This window comes from Dermacentor silvarum, chromosome 2 (assembly GCF_013339745.2).
Source record: "Dermacentor silvarum isolate Dsil-2018 chromosome 2, BIME_Dsil_1.4, whole genome shotgun sequence".
Taxonomy (NCBI): domain Eukaryota; kingdom Metazoa; phylum Arthropoda; class Arachnida; order Ixodida; family Ixodidae; genus Dermacentor; species Dermacentor silvarum.
The window spans coordinates 105,943,711-105,960,911 of NC_051155.1; the positions used below are offsets into that span (position 1 = coordinate 105,943,711).

The 17,201-nt window shown below is 46.0% G+C and overlaps 1 protein-coding gene and 1 long non-coding RNA gene across 2 annotated transcripts in view; one reads left to right on the forward strand and one right to left on the reverse strand.

The window, feature by feature from the left end:
• Positions 1-17,201, forward strand: part of LOC125943497 (uncharacterized) — a 79,498-nt gene that overhangs the window by 44,897 nt on the left and 17,400 nt on the right. The window lies entirely within an intron of this gene.
• LOC125943120 (uncharacterized) lies at positions 9,485-14,516 on the reverse strand. Its single transcript, XR_007465573.1, has 3 exons — positions 14,260-14,516; positions 13,804-13,909; positions 9,485-11,223 (listed from the first exon to the last, which is right to left on the reverse strand). It is a non-coding gene; the product is annotated as an uncharacterized LOC125943120 (long non-coding RNA).

The following is a 17,201-nucleotide window of genomic DNA, read 5'->3' on the forward strand; positions in this document are numbered from 1 at the left end:
ATGGTGCCGTGCCAGGTGCCAAGAGGAGGAGATATCCAGGGAGATTAGAAAATTGTTTTATATACACTGTACATGGTATTTTACAAGAAGGGCTCCATGATGTTGGAGCCGTCTACGTGCTCCATCTTTGCATGTAGTAGCGTTTACATCTCCGAGCGTTCTCCATGGTCGAGCGTGCTCTACATCGTCAAGCCTCTAGCGTCTCACAACACTCAAGTCCCCTGTTTTATCCCTTTCGTTTCCCTCTTTCACTCGACGAGGGAACACACTAGTTCTTTTAGCCAATCAGCATCTTGGATCAGGTGGCCATATCCCGCACGTGATGTGTCGTCGTTTCCCGCCGGGCTCCGCCTCCAATCTTGTTAGGTCGCCCCCGAACACAGGCAGCGGTTGACACCTTGGGAACCGAACGTTGATGTCGTTCCCCTGGGATTGCCAGACGCGGGCCCCTTTCAAGATTCGCCTCTCCATAGTGGTCAGTTCGCGGAACCAGGTAGGGCGGTGGCTGTCTCGAAAGGCAGCAGTCGGCGTAGCGTCGTCGTGGTTCGGGCGGCGCTGGTAATTCACGGGACCGCACCAAGGGGCGACGCTGCCGTTTAGCCACGCATGAGGTAGCCCCGAGACCAACTGCTAATCCCTCAGTCCCAGGTGACAATTCTCGGCCGCGAGAAAGGGCGCCAGGTTGGCGCGTCTGAGTCGGCGCCGGCCTCCTTTGTCCCGAGGGACCGCCAGACACAACAGCACTCAGCTGCAGCCGATGTTTTCGTTTCCGGTGCCAGGGGCGCGCAGCTTCGCGGTCTTCGATTGGCCCGTTGATCGTGCAGCGGGCGGGGCGCCGGCCGATCTGTCGTCTACTTTGGACACCTCTCGCGCGGCAGACTGGACGCTGTATCGTCGTCCGCATATGTGCCGCTAGCATGGCTAGCGTGGACGTGCTTAACCGGAAGTAGGCAGTGTTTTGAGAAGCGTGTTGGTGATGACGTATGTCACGTGACATTTGGAGCAGCAATCGGTGAGGAGGAGAGACCAGCCGTAGCGAAGGAAAGAGCGAAAGAAGCGAGGGCCGTTTTTCGATCATCAAACGCGCGTAACTCCGCTATTACGGCACCATTCAGAAAAATTCTCGAGGCTACGTGTTCGTTGTAGATTCGTGGACAACTGCAACACCACAACTAAATTTCGACATCTGGGTGGTTTCATCATCATCAGCCTATATTTATGTCCACTGCAGGACGAAGGCCTCTCCCTGCGATCTCCAGTTACCCCTGTCTTGCGCTAGCGTATTCCAACTTGCGCCTGCAAATTTCCTAACTTCATCATCCCACCTGGTTTTCTACCGTCCTCGACAGCGCTTCCCTTCTCTTGGTATCCATTCTGTAGCCTTAATGGTCCACCGGTTATCATCCATCCTACGCATTACATGGCCTGCCCAGCTCCATTTCTTCCGCTTAATGTCAACTAGAATATCGTCTATCCCCGTTTGTTCTGTGATCCACACCGCTCTCTTCCTGTCTCTTAACGTTACTCCTAAGATTTTTCGTTCCATCGCTCTTTGTGCGGTCCTTAACTTGTTCTCGAGCTTCTTTGTTAACCTCCAAGTTTCTGCCCCATACGGTTAGCACCGGTAGAATGCAATGATTGTACACTTTTCTTTTCAACGACAGTGGTAAGCTCCCGGTCAGGATTTGGCAATGCCTGCCGTAGGCACTCCAACCCAATTTTATTCTTCTGTAAATTTCTTTCTCATGATCAGGGTCCCCTGTGATTAATTGACCTAGATAAACGTATTCCTTTACAGATTCTAGATGCTGACTGGCGATCCTGAATTCTTGTTCCCTTGCCAGGCTATTGAACATTATCTTTGTCTTCTGCATATTCATCTTCAACCCAATTCTTACATTTTCTCGATTAAGATCCTCAATCATTTGTTGTAATTCGTCTCCATTGTTGCTGAATAGGACAATGTCATCTGCAAACCGAAGGTTGCTGAGATATTCGCCGTCGATCCTCACTCCTAAGTCTGCCCAGTCTAAGAGCTTGAATACTTCTTACCATGCAGTCTCCTTGCCTGACCCTTTTCTTGATAGGTAACTTTCTACTTTTCTTGTGGAGAATCAAGGTAGCTGTGGAATCCTTGTAGATATTTGCTAAGATATTCACGTACGCCTCCTGTACTTCTTGATTGCGCAATGCCTCTATGACTGCTTGTATCTACTGAATCAAATGCCTTTTCATAATCTATGAAAGCCATATAGAGAGGTTGATTGCACTCCGCAGATTTCTCGATTACCTGATTGATGACATGTATATGATCCATCGTAGAATATCCCTTCCTGAAGCCAGCCTTTTCTCTTGGTTAGCTGAAGTCAAGTGTTGCCCTGATTCTATTGGAAATTATCTTAGTGAATATCTTATACAATACTGAAAGCAAGCTAATGGGTCTGTAATTCTTGAATTCTTTAACGTCTCCCTTCGTATGGATAAGTATAACGTTGACGTTCTTCCAGCTCTCTGGTACACTTGAAGTTGTGAGGCATTGCGTATAAAGGGCCGCATGCTTTTCAAACACGATATCTCCTCCATCTTTGATTAAATCTATAATTATTCCATCTTCTCCAGCCGCTTTTCCCCTGGTCATGTCTTTCATGGCCCTTCTAACTTCATCGCTAGCTATAGAAGGAGCTTCTGTATCCGGTTCATCACTATTTCTAATGAAAGTAGCTTGGCTGTTTTGGGAACTGTACACGTCAGTATAGAATTCTTCCACTGCTTTTACTATGTCATCGAAATTGCTGATGATATTACCATGCTTATATTTCAGTGCATACATCTTGCCTTGTCCTATGCCAAGCTTTCTTCTTACTGATTTTATGCTGCGTCCATATTTTACGGCTTCCTGAATCTTCCCCACGTTATAATTTCGAATATCTCTTACTTTCTTCTTGTTGATCAGTTTTGACAGTTCAGCGAATTCTATCTGATCTCTTGAGTTCGAAACTTTTATGTTTTGTCGTTTCTTTATTAGGTCCTTTGTTTCTTGGGAGAGCTTCCCTACTGGTTGCCTTGGTGCCTTACCTCCCACTTCAATTGCTGCTTCTGAGATCAGCCTAGTTACGGTTTCGTTCATTACCTCTATGTTATCTTCATCTTCTTGTTCTAAAGTTGTATATTTGTTTGCGAGCACCAGCCTCAATTGGTCTGCTTTCACCCTTACTGCGTCTAGGTTGGCATGTTTCCTCTTGAGTAATTTCACTCTTTCTCTCTTCAAATTTAGAGAAATCCTAGACCTCACTAACCTATGGTCACTGCACTTTACCTTACCTAACACTTCTACATTCTGCACTATGCTCGGATCGGCAGAGAGTATGAAATCTATTTCATTCCTTATTTCTCCATTAGGGCTTTTCCAGGTCCACTTCCTGTTGCTGCGCTTCCTGAAGAATGTATTCATTATTCGGAGCCTATGCCTTACCGCGAATTCTACCAACATCTCTCCTCTTGCATTCCTGGAATCGATGCCGTAGTTGCCAATTGCTTGCTCGCCAACCTGCTTTTTCCCCACTTTTGCATTGAAGTCGCCCATGACTGCAGTATACTGAGTTTGCACCTTTCTCATTGCAAATTCGACATCTTCATAAAACTGTTCTATTTCTTCATCATCGTGACTGGAAGTTGAGGCGTAGGCTTGAACTACCTTCATTTTGTACCTCCTATTCAGCTTTATTACGACGACTGCTACCTTCCCACTAATGCTGTAGATTTCATCAATGTTGCCCGCTATGTTATGAATTAGAAATCCTACCCCGGATTCTCTCTTTTCTGGAAGACCTCTGTAGCAGAGGATGTGGCCGTTAGTCAGCATGGTGTAAGCCTCACCAGTTCTAACTTCACTAAGGCCAATAATATCCCAGGCAATGTCTGATAATTCCTCAAGTAGTCCTGCTAAGCTAGTCTCACTCGAGAGGGTACGCGTGTTGAACGTTGCCAGGTTCAGTTTCCATTGGCGGCCTGTCCGGACCCAGGGATTCTTGGCACCCTCTGCCACGTCGCAGGTCTGACCGCCGCCTTGGTCAGGTGCTCCGCAGCCGCTGGCGACTGAGGGCCATGGGTTAATTGTCGGATTCATGAGGGAGGTAGTGGCCGAATACTGCACCAGGGAGGCCAATTCCTGTTCTGGTGAGGGAGTGACTTTGATGAAGCTTAGTGGGCCTGCCTAGTTTGGTTGCACCTGAACTAGTATAGCCCCATTAGCTCTCGGCAATATTTTTTGCCGGTGTCAGGCACTACTCCATGCCTGAAAATGTAGTGCACTGGAGCAGGATTCGAACTTACGACCTTCAGATGTGAAGTCGGGTGTTCTACCTCTGCTCCACGCCACCACGCCTGGATGGTTTAGGGGCCCTTTAAATGTCACATCTGGTGTACCACAGGGGTCTGTCTTGGGTCCATTGCTGTTTGTTATCTGTATAAACGATGCCGTCGACGTAATTGCAGTGTCTTCTGTTCAAGTAAGACTATATGTTTATGACTGCGTCCTTTGCTACTATAACTGGTACTCATGATCAGTTAGAGTTGAATGAAGTATTCGCGCGTTTTTGGCGAATGGAGCAGAACATGGCAAATGTCACTAAATTTTAAAGCAGTTTCAAATCTTTTTTACAATTACTATACAGAAAAGGTCATTAGATTTATATATAATCGTTATGACCGCCACTTCTATCACATGCTTATAATGCTACTAAAACATCTGGTCCATAGACGTACTTATGACCGTGTTGTTCTGCTACATAAACTGCTCATGGGAAAACCTATACCAAGCACCTATTGTTTTCACTAACTCTTCTTCTCGGCCCATCAGCATTAATCGTGACAACATCGTTCCTTTGAATTCATCGATTGTTTCAGTTTTTTTTCAACATACATTTGCAATTTGGAATGGTTTTGAGAGTTCCTTGCGTGAGTCATCGAATGATTAATTATGCCCAATTATGTTCAGTAATCAACTATGCTTTCCTAATATTGCTTTTTCTGCGTCGTTATTTTTTTCATCAGAAATGTATTCAATTTATTGAAGATATGTATATACCCACTCCTGCAATATCTTGCTGTACATGATGGCAGTATATGTAAATAAAATAAATATCAGTGCGTCTCAAATGGAAAAGCATATTTCTTGGTTTATTCAATCACTGAGCTCCGAGGTTTCACTCGATCTCATTAGTTTCGGTAAGGTACAGTTCAAGACCGCACCTATATTGCTGACAGAGTTCTTAGTTGTCATGAGGCAAATTAAACTTATGAGTGTTGGCGTGAGGCCAACAATGATTCATTTTACAATTACGAGGCTGTCGTGTACCTAAAAACTATGCTGTATAGACCTACACCATGTCTGTAAACAGTGGTAGGCACCGTCGATATATTTTAGCCCCTATAACGACGTCGCGTAGGCTTCGCCCACTTCGCTTGCACGCGAGGATGGCGCTTTTCTTTTTTATTTTGAATGGGATGGGAGTGGAGGCTGCTAAAACTACGATTTCATTATGCAGCACACAGTAGTAGGGGCGCCGGTTTAATTTTGACTACGTGAGGTTCTTTAAAGTGGACCCAGGGAAACGTTCTTGCATTTCGCCCCCATCGGAACACGGCCGAACGAGACGATAGGCCTAGCTCGCTGACCGCCACCGTGACGGCCGACAGCGCTTGCGATCTGGCCTGCAGCTCATCATAGTGCGCTGTACACTGGCCCCTGGTACGGAAGCCCCCTCCATCAGGAGCATATTCAACGTCTGAGTTCGTATCAGGTGACGTCAACACCAGCCCCTGCGCTACCGGTCTCCGCTTTGAATCTCTTCGTGTTCCCCCGGACTTTCGACTGGGGAATCTCCTAACCTTGGTGCGGTCAATCACAGGGGTTGTATTGTTCACTGAACTCCGCCTGTACTGTTGCATCTTCGCCCTCGAATTTGCTGCTACTGCATGGTTATCTAGGAAACCGAGATTCTTGTCGTTCCCATGGTAGTAATTCCTGGAAGTTGGCCTCTCGCCTCAATCCGGTCAACTCGTAATGGTCGGTGGGCGACGCTGATGAAAGGCGCCCTGCCGATTTGGGACGCTTGTCTGCCTTCACCGTCGGTGTCGACCACTATCGCCCTCTAGGCGACGCTGATGAAAGGGGCTGCCTCGTGGTAAACTTCCAAGGTATACTCTGGACCAGGTTGTTACGTAACAACGCTTACAGAAAACGCGCGCCGCACGAACGAGAAAAACCGCACGCGCGATATTGTGAGCATCCATGGCCAACGCCGCTGACCGAACAGCCGTGGGCGCACGCAAGAAACAGCGGCTACAATGGTCGGAGAGGGACCCGTGGACACTTATCAAGCTGTGGGAAGACAACCTCCGCTCGCTACGCGCGCAGAAGCACAACGGAGACGTGTACAGTACGCCAGTATTGCAGGAGCGCTCACAAGCGCGGGTGTTCCCCGCACGAAGGAACAGGTGCACACGAAAATAGAGAACTTGGGACACACTTACAGGTGAGAAAAAGCATGGCAGTAAGCTGGGCGCGTCCTAGCCGCCTGAGAGCTGTGTCATGCGCATCGAGATCTTGTTTTCGCTGTTGCATACATAGGTCTTGGCATTCTGCTTGGTTTCGGATATGATGTGTTTCGCTGCATTGTTATAGCGGTGTATTCTGCGGCACAAAAGTGAACTGCACGCTTTCTCTGCAATCGTTTACAGTGACAGCCTACTGCAATGAATGCTAATTAGCAGTCACACGCCCTGAAAAAATTACAAACGTCTATAAAGCCTGGTGTAGTTACCAGTTATGAGCCGGAACGTGTCATATAAAACGAAGGGAAGGCGCACTTCACAATGCGCTGCTTTCCGTCAGGACGGAAGATGTTAAGAATAATTAAGTAGCCAGCAAGTCTTAATATCTCGAGATGTGACTGCAACTTCCATTTTTCTCGCACAACTCACGCAATGCTTTTCTGAGAGGTGCGAAAGATCGCATGTCAATTTTGTCGACAGAGGTTTAACTTCGCTAGTCTATACTTTATTTAAACATGTTGCGTTTTGTATGCACTGGTAGTCATTGCTGGGTATGATTTAATAGTTGTTTACTCATATTTATTTTGTTAATGTTCAGGAAGTGCCTGAAACAACTCACAACGGGGTCCTCCCCACCAAGCTGTCCGTTTTTCTCAGAAGTACACAGATTCCTAGGCTCCCTGCCTGTAAACGACCCTAATGGAGGAGGCTGGGAGCGGCATAGGCACCACAAGCAACAGTGCCTCAGTAGAGGAAGTAACACTTAGTGAAAAGTATATTCTTTATTGCAAAGTAACCAAGTAAACGTCAACACATTGAGTGATAGATGTGGCTTTTACTGTTTTGGAGCTGTAACCCATTGCGCACACAGGTGTAGCACACTGTGCGTGCGATTATAAAAAATGTCGAAGAAATTCACATTAGTTGTTCATCACATAATATAATGACTCATTTCAATAAATGACACTCAATGAACACATTTTAGTGGCACTCAGTATTTTCAGAAATCATTTATTTCTTTTGCATATAAGTTACATCAGCACAATTAAGTACGATTTAATATGCCACAGTGGCACAAACAAACAAATATAGTTTAGCACGAACAGTACTGACTAATACAGTGTATAATGAACATTAAAGTGAAACTAAAATTAGTCAAATGAATCTGCTACACTCGCATCAAGATATTGAAAATTCAGATTTGCTGCTGCTTAGCATGTGAACTAATCCAGTTGGCTGTCTTCTTGAAACGCAGCTCATCTTCGGCATGATGGACTCCAGCTCGTCGTCCTATCCAGATGTCGAAGCCACAATACTTGAAGAATGTCCGCCCCTGAGTCTCCGGCACCTGAGATTTGCAAGCAGCCACCACGACGAAAACTCTATTCAGGGAAGCAGAAGCCTTCCCAGTGACAGCTCGGATGGCACCCGCAGGAAACGAAGGGCCACGACTGCTGACTTCCAGGGGAAGATGTTCGAGGAGCAGCGACTCCTAAAGGCCCATTCACACTTGCGAGTCGCAGAGGTCGCGCGACCGTTCTGGTCGCAAATGGACAGTCGCAAATGGTCGCATAGGTCGAAAAGCGACGGTCGCAGGCCAGTCGCACGCTGCTCGATTTTCCAGCCTTGCGACTGCGAGTCGCAAACCGCTAAACCAATCAGCGTTGTCCCGGAAGTATCGCGCGAGACTTCCAGTTGTCATTGCCGGTGGAAAAACGAAAGTGTCTTGTAGACGAAAACATGGAGTACTCCACCGAGGTCCTCCTGAATGCGGTCAAGGAGTACCCATTTTTGTACAACAAGAGGCACGCAGACTTCAAGGACCGAATGAAGAAAGACCTTGCATGGCTGGAGATTGGGAAGATATTCGGCATATTCTCGTAAGTACCCCGCACTTTTGAGAAATTAACTTTGAGAGACTGGCAAGAGCAGGACTTGTATGGTGAAAGGAGCAACACTTTGCAGGCAATTTCGTAGCTCGGAATTAAACTTTTAGAGCAAGCGCGTTACTGTAACGAATAAGGAAATAGCGGAGCATTCTTAGATAGGTATTTGTATGGGCAGCGCCGTGGTGTTGTGCAGACGAGATCGTCTGGTCATGTTGTGTACCGGCGGCCGTACGCTCGAGCGCGTTGGTTGGATTGCCATTGAGCGCTGGACGCTGGGCGCTAGACGTCCAGGGTCATGTTGCATGGCGTTTGTGTCGGTTGAAGGTAGCGGCTGGTTGAAATGGTCTCGGGATTAACAATCACTGGCCAATAATGTTGCTCCAGACCGCGCGCTCGATCGTTTGTGTGTCGTCTGCAGGCGGCGATAGTGCAAAACAAACGGCGCTTCAAAGTTCGATTTTGCTTATGTGTTATCGCTCGCAATGTCCCGAACCCGATACTTTCTGTCGCAGGCGCACACATTGTGACACCGAGCTTTAAGCAAGCATGCGCGTACGCGTTTTCTTCACCGGCACGTAGCGCCGAAAATGTAACGCAAAGAAACATTTCTGGTGCTTCAAACATAAGGAAATCTCGCTGCACCATACACAAAAAAAAGCAAGCTGCATGCACAGACGTGTTTAGAATGATAGTTAATTTGTTGCGTGAACGCATGCGTGATTTTATTTTTAATTTTTTTTGTATCTTCTAGGGACTGAAGCTGAGAAGAAATTTAAGAACATTAAAGATGTGTATATGCGAAAACGGCAAGAAATTCGAGATAAACAGAAGAGCGGTGCTGGGGCTGCAGACATCCCCACAATTAAATGGCCCCACTTCCCAGCCATGGTGGAACTGATGGAGACAGCACCACAGCCTTCACTGTGAGTTTAATGGGTTGGTACAGCTAGTGAAAAAGACGAGCAGTGAAGTCAAGGATGCAATTGCATGCATGCATGCGGGAAAGAAAACAGAGTCACCCAGGCTAAATGTGGCTTAAGTCAAGCGATGTTGAACAGGAAAGTTTATTCAAGCAACAGCAATAGGCCCACAATGATTCAGTGACAGTTGAAACATTACAAGTAGTAACCAGTACCGTATATCCTGTGAGGGGAAGCCAGTTTCATGATATGAAACCGTGCAATCAGTTCTTTCAAGTGCACGCTTCTTGCGTAACTGCAATGCTAACAGCTGTTAGATACACACTATGTTGTAGCTATGGTAGTCTAGAATGTCTCTGAGATTGCTTTTAGTGCCAATTGACCCTATCTAACTGTGCGGCATGGTGAAGCAAAAAGGTGTGGCCAAAGTTTGTGTACGATTGTACACCTAGACATGCTTTTATCATTTCATACTTCTACCTCGGGGCACTTAGCACAAGTAGGAAAAAGTGAACGAGCATGTTATTTCCATTTATTCCAGTGTCCTCTGCAGCTCAGAAGATGCTGACACGAGGTAAGAAACTGAGCACCACCACAGGATCCTGTGACACTGTACAAACATTTGCACAAGAAAAAAAAACAAGTAGTGACAGTCATGCGTTAAGGAGGATAATTGTGCTACAGTGTGTTGTGATAGATGAATTTGAATGGGCAGGTATGTGTAACACACAATTTTTTTTAAATCTTTTTCAGGCCTCACGTATGTGGTTGATGAGAGCGGAGAGAGGTGAGTGAATTTGTAAGGTACAACCTTAGTTCACCAAGCGAGCCCGCAAAACACATAAACCCGCACATCGCTCCTCGAGAAAGTAAGATATTGAAATTAAAACACCCTTTTACCACTACAAACGGTAGCCCAACGCCATATGATCCCGGTGACAATTGAAGTGGCACCAGTGACAAGGCACATGTACAGGCAACACAGTGCGTGTAGGAGGTAAGCTTGAGCTGAGGCGCATCAACTACGCGCAAGTGGCATGTCGGGCATACGGTCCTGGCCTATCACCAACACAAGCGTGTCACATCCTCCAGCAATGTTCGGCAGCCACGCTTCCCTGCATTCGAATTTCTGGACCACAAGACAACTAGCGTGCGCTCACCTGAGACCTGATCAGGCGGCCAACAGGATGAAAGAGTGGGATATGTTGTCGTGGATCCACAGACAGAGAACAGAAAAAGTCAACACCACACCCACGCACGCATCTTACATACACGCTCACGCTTCATGACTACAGACCTCACAGAGCAACACTACCATTACCGCAGATTAGCCAACAGAGCGGGCGCCATGGCAAAAGCACATCTTGTCAGCAGAAGACCACCCTCTCCCATGCTTTATGGAAATGTGTTGCCTCATCGGCGCATAAAACACTCCACCCCTACCCCACTTCCTCCTATTGGGAAGTTGCTCTGTCTGGTGCAGACCTTCAAGTGAGTAACGACTGCTTGAGCAGGCCCGCTACATTTCGACAATCATGTAACTGTTTACAACATTGTAGTGACAGTATAGTTTGACGTTTGTTTTGTGATGAAATGTAATGGCCTCACTGAGCTACAGTTAAATATAGCAGTAGCTGTGATCAGTTTGACAAGACCACATTTTGTTTACAAATTTGTTCTGTGAACATAACTATTGTCACCGTGGTTTGTTTTTTATGAGCACTGCATTTGTTGAGACAGTAAAATGCATGGGTAATACAGTGGTGTCATCTTTTGCATTGCAGTTGTATGGAAACACAGCAGGAGCTCCATGAAGTGTACTCGTGTCTCTCGAATGACAGCGATGCCGGGGGAAGCGCCTGCAGGCAAGAGTAAGAAACAATGTGATTATTGTGACAGAGGTCAATTCATGAACGTGTTACTTCAATACGTAATGCGGAGCTAGATTGTTCTTCGCTGTACACAGCGACTAAAGTCTGACGTAATTTATGAAGGGTTTGTAGTTATTCGAGCACATTGACAGAGTGGCATACGATGGTGTGCAGTTGTACACATTCCCTTCCACAAAGAGGAGAAACCATTTCGCAAGTGTTATTATTTTCTCAGTTCATGGCACTAACATGAAACAAGTGATACCAACGCTATCACAATGTGTTCAATGACATATGCCGTAAAATCATCATCAGCCTATATTTATACCCATTGCAGGACGAAGGCCTCTCCGTGTGATCTCCAATTGCCCTGTCTTGCGTTGTCTGATTCCAACTTGCGCCTGCAAATTTCGTGACTTAATCACCCCACCTAGTTTTCTGCCGTCCTTGACTGCGCTTCCGTTCTCTTGGTGTCCATTGTGTAACTCTAATGGTCCACCAGCTATCCATCCTACACATTACATGGCCTGCCCAGCCCCATTTTGTACGCTTAATGTCAACTAGAATATTGGCTATGCTCGTTTGTTCTCTGATCCACACCTTTCTCTTCCCGTCTCTTAAAGGTAGGCCGACCATTTTTCGTTCCATCGCTCTGTGTGCGGTCCTTAACTTGTGCTCGAGCTTCTTTGTTAACCTCCAAGTTCCTGCTCCATATGTTAGTACTAGTGGAATGCAATGACTGTACACTTTTCTTTTCAACGACATTGGTAAGCTCCCAGTAAGGATTTGGCAATGCTTGCTGTATGCACTCCAACGCAATTTTATTATTCTGTAAAGTTATATCTCATGAGCATAGAATAGACCACCGTAAACAAAAACGACGTCGCCTGTAGCTAGAGACGTCGTATTCACACGACCACTGCGTTGTAGTACTGTTGATACACAGAACAGAGGTAGTTTTTCTTGCACAGCCACATCAAGTTACTCAGCCGTATACTTTGCGAATGGCTAAGAAAAATTTAAGAAAACTGTGGAGTTGCGGGGGGGGGGGAGTCCCAGAACCCTTGCAAATACTGGCGGCTGGGTCTACGCTCTCCCCGGAACCCTGCACACCTCAAGCGTTGTGTGTGGTATACCTGTAGTAAAACTGCTGTTATGCTTTTGGAATGCAGAATTACTCCAGACGTGATAGAAGCAGACATGTCTGCAACACCACCTGCAAAACGGTATGCGTCCGGCATTGCAGATAATGTAGTTAAAAACGTGCAAAAAATGTTTATTTTAATGCTTCAAAGTGTGTGCATCATTATAGGGCGAAGACGATGCAGAAGAAGAAAGCAGGCGAAAATAGTCGGTGAGTATTTGCATTGTCTGGTCAGTATTGTGAGTTACACATTGTAGGACATGCAGATGCAAATGACCTGCTTTCACTACTACACTGCATAGGTGCATGATTACAGTACATTTGTGCCGAACAAGCAGGACGAGGGAGCCAGCATTGGTAAAAAGCAGACTTTACTATTAAAATGAATAAAATACATTCACTGCAAGGACAATCAACAAGCAAACTAATCGAAACCATGTCACTCACGTGCAATAACGTCTCTGGCCATGCATACATTTTCCTTTTCTCTTGTGGAGCCATTCCCTATAAGATGCGGTGCATGTTCGACCTTGGTCTCTGCAGCAGTTGTCGTCCTGTCTGTTCTATGCATTTGTACCAGAGTATTGCTTCACCACCTCCTCTAACATTATGTGCACCATTCAACGTTTGTCGTCTGCAGAAATGCAGGACAGGCCAGAAACCACGAACACATGTTTGAAGCGTGCATCGACCACCTCAAGCAAATTAGACACCAACGAGAAACACACCAGAAAGACAACATTGCCTTGTTTTGCATGCGACTAGATGCTCGCTTGCGAGAATTGCCTGTCCACACTGCACGCGACTTAATGCATAATTTCGAAGTTATGGTGTACGAAGCTGAAGTCTTAAACCAAGGCTAATGCAGATGTATTTGCAGTCGGCGTTGTACATTGCTCAGAGATAACATTGCGTGCCACGAGGTCATATGTGACTTAGTGTCTGTCAGTATCTCGGGGTGTAATGTGGTTCGAGCATTTTTGTAAATTAGTGATTGTCAACACCAGTACAATGCCGTATAGGAATGAACAAAGTGAAGAAATGCACAGAACCAGTGAATAAAAAACAATGCGGTACACGTAGACAGAGGAACTTTTTTGTTAGCGTTGAGACGATTTTACAATCCAATAATACGCATTGGTGGTATTTGCGGCGCACACCTAGCCGAGAAACACCGACTTTGGAAATTATTTACCGATAAAGGATGTCACATTTGTTCACCAATAACCACTGCAAAATACATCCCCTGCGTACAGATGCCACCACTGCACTTGTGTATGCAGTATTTGTAACGCTTCATTGCGTTTATCTTGCAAAAGAAGCAAGTTGTTGCTAGTCATTCATGATGTTTGTTCACCATGGCAAAAAAAAACATGTGTACTACAAAGTTTCTATGCAATAAATGTCAACATTGTTCACCATACCTTCTCGTGTCAGTTATTAATGCCGGTGACCACAGCGTGTTGCCAAGGTACTGCACCTGCCGTGACAAAGTGGTGCGCCAGCTTTTCGCGAACTAGCTTGGCATACCTGTAAAATAATTGCACTGTGAAGTTTTATGTCATTGTCCGCACATAACATGAATGACTTGACATTTTACATGGTGCAAAAAAAATGTACTACCCAAATTAAGTGCCCCAGTGGTTTACTTGCATTTTGGCCTCGTTCACTGGGGACGTGTAATGCATTAACATTTCGGCAACGACGAAAGAGAAAACAAATTGCTTGACGCATCAGTAAATTGAAAAAAAGTCATTGCCAGTGTTCAACGCCTAGTGTGGCAAATAAAAATTGCAAGTTATTTCAAGAGCCATGTCTGCGGCTGAGATAGGAATTTCACGATAGCCACCAATTGTTTAGTTGTACAACAAGCCTCTCACCGTGTGGCGTTGCATCCTGTATGCCGTTGCACCGTTAACACAGAGCCTGTGGGATCATCGTTCCTCCAGCTGCCGAGAGATAGCCGCCCTTCCCAATCTTCGCTGTCAGTGGAGCCAGCTGGACAGTACATGGCAGAGGATACGGCGGACTCTTTAAGGAGAAAGTTGTGAAGCACTATACATGCACCAACATATCTGTTAATATTGGCTTCTTTCGCCTTAAAGGGTCGGCGCAGGATCCTCCACCGTTGCACCAATATGCCAAAGGCATTTTCGATGATACGGCGAGCGCGGCTCAAGCGATAATTGAAGACTCGCCGCTCATATGCCTCTGCAGAGTGGGTCCCAGTTTCATTCAGGCCTGCACAATACAATATGAGGAATAAGTTTTACAAAAAACCATCACGTAATCTCTATTACCGTAACATGAACCATAACGCCACATATAAACACAAATACATGCGCGGTATCTGTATGAGACCGCCGCTCAATGCAGATGTTTCACAACATTACAAAGAGCTGTTTGCATACATTTTTGTTTGCATCGCCGGCTGTTATTCACCCATTGCATTAAACTGAGATGCATATCTTATGGAATTACTCACTGCCCTTTTTTGGTACTCCATGACTGTCACTTGCTGTATGACGCTCTTAATGTGCCACAGTGACCGGTCCTGCATCATGCTTTAATGCTTGCCTGGCTTGGCGCAGGGCTTTTGTGTCTCGTTCAAGAAAACATGAAAAGAACACTACTTGAAATGCACCACTGGTATGAGCCTGATGCTGGCCAATGCATGTGCTGCTCATTTAAGGACACGCTGGTCGCACACATCACCTTCTCACCAGTAGTGTCTCGCAGAAGGTTGCAGCAGTGCATTCTTGAGCATACACATTATGACCTTAGTGTCTTGACAAACGTTGAACGTTTCACAACTTAGCAAGATCGTTATTTGTGTCAGGTAATCCTCTTCCCAGAAATAACTCAGTATGTATGCATTACCTCTGGTGCAGTCACTGCACACGTGTAATTACATTGCTTACAAACAACTACAACAATCGTGCATACATAGTTGATCGACATTGATTGAACACTGCTTATGTGTTTCAGAAATTGTTCCTACAAAAAAGGGCCGCATGAATTTCTGGAATGGTACACAAATCTCTAAATACTACACGGGGACCCATACTCCTTCTTCGTGCAGTAGTGCCATAGGATAAACCGTGATGCATGCAAGCATCGACATTTTGTAGACCTAAATCAGTTCATTGGGATCACGACAACTAGTACGGAAACTTCAAAGAGATTAATGATTTCGAACATGAAAGCTTAGAAAAAAAAACTTTGTATATGAACGCATACCTCGTCTGAGATAGGGTCTTATCACGTACTCCGTCAACGGGAACGCCTCGTCGCCAACGAAATAATATGGCAGAGGCCCCTCGCTGCCCACGAGCCTCACAGGTGGCAAATGCAAGTGGCCACCCAGGATGTTGCTTTTCTGCTTCGAGCGGGAAAAAATGCCCCCATCACTCTCACTGCCGCAATTCCCCATCTCAATGTGCAGGAACCTGTATGGAGAAGAAATAAAGGACGTTCAATAATGGACTCACAGTAACTGTGCTTTTATTTCTATTAAACTCGCTAACTCCTTCAATCTAAACATGACTCAAGCCACGGACGGGTCCAACAGTGTGCTGTGCACAGTAACCGTCAGTGTGCAGTGCAACTCAAACTATTCACATGCACTGTTGCCCTCTGCACGGTGCGAAAGATTGTTCAGTTTCCTTTGGCGCACTTTCGTAGCCTGAAAACATACAAACCTATGATTCTCCTTTACATTTTCACAACTGTGCAATAACAGCATGCCGAAATTGTCACACAATATCCACTCTCCCCTGTAATGGGCGTCACACACAGCAAGCAGACACTTGCTGAATGTGCCCTTGTAGTTGCGGTCACTGCTGCCCGAATTATAAAGGCCCTCTATATTGACATGCTTCCCGTCGATGGCCCCGACGCAATGTGGCATGTTCCAAACTTCTTCGAATTCGGCCGCAACCTGCAGAACAAATTGTAATTGCTTTACGCACTGCACTTTGGGTTGAAGTATTCTGTTTTTTGTCACTAATTCGTGTTTATTGTGACGCATAAAAGAATTGTGCACGTAAAGAGGACTTCACTAGCACAGAATAGCAGCGCGGACATGCGTTGCCAATGAAGAATAACTAACCTTCAGCCAATCATCAGCTGCGCGTGGGTGAGTGATGTACAGTGGCCTTAGAACGTTCCAAGGTGCTTGGCACACAGTTGAAACCACACAGCATGCTGTTGAACGGCCCACTAGGAAATTAAATGAAACTTCCCGAAGCGTTTGACCAGTGGCCAGGAACCTGCAAAAGAAGTAAAATGTAAAGGTGAACGACATTGCAAGAATATTGAGTGCACCCAATGGAAGGCTTGCAGGCAACTGTGTGCAATCATGATACTTATCTATTTCGCCATACTTACATACAGCAGGTCAACGCTAAATGGCTTTTTATAATTGATGTTATTAAACTACTTCCCCTGTAAATACGCCTTACCTGACACGTCATGGCCAATCGGTCGGCTGCCGATATCGCGCTTCGAAACCTGCTGTCCTGCACGGTTATGCATTCCCGTACAAGTCCCAACAGTGTGTCAAAAGTGCGCGGTGGCATTCGCAGGAAGCTACACGAGTAGGCAAACAAAAGAAAACAAGCACATGTTACTACGTACATGACCCGAACCCCGCACGAGACACACTGGAAATGAAAGCTTACTCTCTGTAATATTCCTCGTCGTGGGCTCGTAGCTGCGGAAGTAGACGGCTCGCATGCCCGGCCACTTCCCGCGAACGGAGGCATGGCCGGACCCACCATCGCCGCCGTCTTCTCTGCGTACGCGCTTGATGTGCCTGTAC